A 5,521-nucleotide genomic window follows, 5' to 3' on the forward strand; every position below is an offset into this window, starting at 1 on the left:
AGGACAATCTTATGCTCCTCTAGGAGGGAAGTTGCAGATCTGTAGGGCTGGCAGAGAGATCCCCTGGTGCAGTTGGAGACCTTGCTTGCTTGAAATATAATATTCTTAAGCTCGCAATTACACCAAATAAATTCAATCAAATAAACATATTGGATAAGTCAGCTTACTATATAGTACAGAAAAAAGAACTCACCATGTCAGTATTCTCCCTTTCAGAACTTAAATTGCCTCCACTGACCATCAAAGAAATGTCAGAGTTGCCATTGCAAAGGAGGTTCTCTGCTATTTGGACAGTGGGCTGCAGGAATGTCAGCTCATTCCTCCTGGATTCAGATGACAGACAGACCTGGTAGGAATAAGGCAAAGTTCCGTCCTCATAATTGGGTGGGAATGTGGCACCAGCCTTTGAGTGGGGGTCAGGAATAAAGCACTGAAGGAAAGTGGGGTTCCTTGACCTTCGAAGCTTCATCAGAATGGTCAGAATCACCGTCACCAGGAACAGAAAGGACACCAAGGTCAAGGCCAATACCAAATAAAACTGTAGATCAGACTGATATTCTGAGTCACTTGGTTGGGAGTTCATTTCCGGAAGAGCCTCCTGGAAGTTCTCAGCAAACACCAGGCTCAAAGTTGTGGTGGCTGAGAGAGGAGGATGCCCATTGTCCTTCACCAGGATGACCAGCCTCTGCTTCACTGCATCTCTCTCAAGTAATGCTCGGACTGTTTGCACCTCTCCTGTGTGGGAGCCAATGCTGAAGAGTGAGGGCTCTGTGGCCTGCAGGAGATGGAAGGAGAGCCAGGCATTGTGTCCCGAATCAGAGTCCACGGCCACCACCTTCGTCACAAGATAACCCGACTCAGCTGACCGAGGCACCATCTCAAATAAAGGTGAGCCCTCTGTTGATTGTGAGGGGTACAGGATCTGCGGAGCGTTATCATTTCGATCCAAAACACATACTGTCACTGTGGCACTACTATTGAGTGGTGGAGAACCTCCATCTTGGGCCTTCACTTGAATCTGAAACTCCCTGAATTGCTCATAGTCAAAGGAGCGTTGGGCATAGATGATCCCGGTCTCAGAGTTAATGGAGACATAGGAGGAGAGAGGCAGGTCCTTGATGTTGCTGTTAAGGATGGAGTAAGTGATTCTGGCATTGCGATCCAGATCTGGGTCAGAGGCCTTGATGTGGAAAATTGAAGCTCCAGATGGGTTGTTCTCTGGAACGTAGGCAGTGTAGGAAGATTTTTCAAAGGCTGGTGGGTTATCATTGATATCTGAGATCTGTATTGATATGGTTTTGTGTGTGGAGAGTGGAGGTGTGCCTTTGTCTGTGGCTGTGATTGTAATATTATACTCGGGAGTCCTTTCTCTGTCAAGGGCACCATCTATGAGGAGCTTGAAGTAATTATCTGAAGATGAGACTATCAGGAAAGGTACAAGTTCCTTCAGGTGACAGGTGACTTCTCCGTTATCCCCAGAATCCCTGTCCTGAACTTTAATGAGAGCAATCACAGCTCCAGATGTGACATCTTCTGGAACTGGGCTGGACACGGATGTAAGGATCACATCTGGAGCATTGTCATTCTCATCAAGAACCTCAATCTCCACTTTACAATGTGCCGCCAAGCCTCCTCCATCACTTGCCCGAATTATCATCACATAATATTGATTCTCTTCAAAATCAGCACGTTCTATAAGTGTAATTGTTCCATCTCTGGGATCCAGATGAAATTTCTGCTTGGCTGTTTTTGGGATGTCACTGAAAGTGTAAGTGATCTCAGCATTGGACCCTTCATCACTGTCAGATGCTTTGACTTGAAGCACAGAGGTTCCTTTGGGTGCACTCTCCTTCAGGCTCACTTTATAGATTGTCTGGGTGAAAACAGGAGCATTGTCATTAGCATCAAGAACTGTTACCAATATTTTGGCTGTTCCGGTTTTTGGAGGTTCTCCACCATCCATGGCTGTAAGGACCATGTTATGCATCTGTTCCTTTTCCCTGTCCAGTTGTTTCTGCAATATCAATTCTGCATATTTGCCGCCATCATTGCCAGCTTGAATTTCTAGTTTGAAATATGGAGTGGAGCTCAATTGATAGTTCTGGAGGGAGTTTATTCCGATATCATCATCTTCAGCATTTCCAAGAGCAAATCGAGTTCCCGGCAGAGTAGACTCACTCAATTTAAGCTCAACGTTTTCATTCTGGAAATTTGGGGCATTATCATTAATGTCCTGGATAAGAATATTTATGTGGAAAATATTCAAAGGATTGTGTGCCACAACTTCTAATTTGAGGACACAAATGGATGATTTCCCACAAATCTCTTCCCGGTCTATCCTCTCATTCACATACAGGTTGCCATTTTGTTCATTCAAATCAAAGAATTGCTTTTCTGAAGAAATACCAAGCTTGCGCTTTGACAGCTCTCTGACATCCAACCCCAGATCTTTAGCAAGGTTCTCCACAAAGAAGCCCTGCTCTGCTTCCTCTGGAACTGAATACTGAACCTGTTCAGACACTACCTGGCAGCAGAACACAGACCAGAATATGAACAGAAACAGTACTTGCCTCTTGGTGATCTTCCTTGTTCTCTCTGCCTGCTTTACTTCCATCATATCCATTGTTGTTTCTGATTTCTTCCTTCTTTCAGTATAGTTTGCAAGACCCCCAGTACACTTATGTGAGATAACAGAAATATTGTTCTTTTGAGCTGATCCTTGGGAAACAGAGAGCTTTTCTTTCTTGAGCAGCTTCTAAAATAAAAGCTTTTCCTTTCTGCTCAGCTGAAGTGTTAAGAGAGAGAGAGATTGCTCCAAGAGTCTCAGAAATGCTGAGCCATGGCTGCTCCCACGTTGTCCAACAGTGACACTCAGAGTCCACATGGGGAACTGTATTTGCCATTTCAAAAAGGGTACATAGTATATAATTTCTAATGTAGAGAACAGCTTTTAATTTAACCCTTTACAATTGTTTTCAAGTTGTGCCCCCTCATGCATTATTGATCAGACCTTATAGTTGTTCACTCCATTAAGAGCTCATTTCAGTATGCAGGCCAATGGGACCAGAATTCCAAAGTTCTTTCTTCCATGTTTAATGTGCGTTAAAAAATCTAAATAATATTAAAAAATTATCACAAGTGAATTTTTAATACATATTCCCATCAGAGGTTCACTTGTGATAATTTTAGGTTGACCCACATAGTGATTGTGTTTTCATCCAGTACATTTAAACAAAATGTATTTGTGAACAGGAAAATAGGGATGGGCCTTATACTAGTTCATATTTATTTTCCATTTAGCCCTGTATTGTTTACTTCAACAGGCATAAATTCTCCAGAAGAGGTCAGGCCTTTCTCTATTACTTATTAGAGAGGTGCTCAAAGGCAACTTCCTGTATAATATTTAATGTAGTTATATATTTTTAAGTCATGTGCTACTCTGTAATGCCTTGGGCTTGAAAAAGAAATCAATACTGCATATGTTTTGCAAGATCTTTTTATATGATGCTCAATGTGATCACGCAGTAATCTGTCAAGAAGAGATGATATGTTTTTGCTACAATTTGAGGGCAGTAGTTGTGAGTGAGAAATATGTAGACAAATGATAACATCCAGTTGGTTCAATTCAAAAGCCATTCTTACTTTCTTTTTTTAGCTTTAGGCAGTAGTTGTGAGTGAGAAATATTTATTTTCTACATCTTCTAAATTGGAAAGGTTTCCATATGTAGACAAATGATAATATCCAGTTGGTTCAATTCAAAAGCCATTCTTACTTTCTTTTTTTAGCTTTCCTTTAACCACATCTTGATTTGAGTCAAGCCAGAGGGAGGTGCTCCTGAGACCTGCTTCCTCTCAAGTACCCCTCAAGTACTCAAGTACTCTCAAGTACTCACCCTATCCCTTCTTATGAGTCTGTCCATTAGAGTCCTTTCCAGGCCTATGCAGGCTGGAGGGCAGCCGGGTGTACTTCTGAACAGGAATTTAAAAGCTCCACCACAGGTCTCAGACAAACTCTGCACAAACCCTGAAGTCTAGATTTCTATGTGCATGTGCTTCTCCGTTTCTTTGCATGGCTCTCGTTGATGGGGAGATGGGGGTATGAGACAAGTTTCAGAAAGAAGAGCATTGTATAACTACCATAAATTAAGGAAGCAATTATTTTAGATGAAAGATAGGAAGATTTCTGTTAAACGTTAGGGAAAATTCATTTCCTTGAATGGCATTTGAGAATGAAATAATCTTTCCCAGGAATCTGTGGCATTTCCTTCCTTGGGGGTTTACATGAAGGGCAGGTGCTTTAGGAATAAAGTACATTTCTTAAAAAAGAGACAAGCTTTCCTTCATGCTGACCTAAAGATTGGGTACACACAGACATTGCAGTAAGCCAGTTTTTCTAACCCTCTGCTTATGCTGGTGGTCAAATTTATTTTTAGTCAATATAATTTTAAAGTGTTTAAAATATACTTCAGCAGGTTTAAGTGGTGTGTCATTCCTTGTTAGCGTTGATCTATGGGAGATATGTGGCTCTAAACTAGCATAAAATGTTTTACATAGGCTAAACAACACCAACATATGTGTGTGGACGTTGGCGGTACTAATCCAGCTTTCATTTGACTGACACAATACATTGGTTTATTCACGTCAAATGCAGTCTCAGCCACAATTTACTACCATTATCTCTCCACTTAAAATCTGAGATTATATGAGGGGGAAATAATACTGAGTTACTATTAAAATGTTTGTGAAGCACTTTTCATATTTAAAATGAACTAGAAACAGGGGAAAAACACTCTTAAAGCAGGTTCTAACTTTGGTGAATCATTTCACCTTAATATCCCCTTAGGCATTTCTTGAAGCATTCTTATCATTCTAAAATCAAACCATGTACGGTAGTTGGGACCTTCCCTTCTCATTTTCTCTGCCCTAAAGCAGAACAAAACATACAACTTTCTGGGGGTACGTTACATGGCTCTCACCCTTTCTCTCCCTCCCTCCCATCCCGCTCCCTCTGCCTCTCAAAGACATTTTTCTTTAAAGGTATGAAATGGAAGAACTTCATTGTTCCAAAACCTTATTCAGATTGCAATGGAATAACCCTCTAAAATTCAAAGCAGTTTCGACAGTAAAACTCAAGTAATGATATAGGCTAGGTATCAGCATTTTCTACATGCCATATCCACATCCAATGAATGTATGGAAGAGATGAAGCAAGATCACACTCATCTCCACAATTTCAGTTGAAGATCTGAACACTTACAAATATATACACCTAGGCACACATACCAATAGACCTTTCAATTTGCAAGATTTCTGATGACAAAAAAGAGCCTATTTGACAACACCTGTACATCATATTGTGTACAGACCTTCAGCTTCATGTACACCTGTGAGGTTCAAGCAAGTAGGGTAGTTGACCCATCCTCATGTGAACTGATTGTTGAAATGTAAAGCAGAGATAAAGGAGCTTAAAGTATATTAGTTGTCTATAGATACAGTATATAGGAAATGCATAATCTGTTAA

This window comes from Podarcis gaigeae, assembly GCF_964106915.1.
Source record: "Podarcis gaigeae genome assembly, chromosome: 7".
Lineage (NCBI taxonomy): Eukaryota > Metazoa > Chordata > Lepidosauria > Squamata > Lacertidae > Podarcis > Podarcis gaigeae.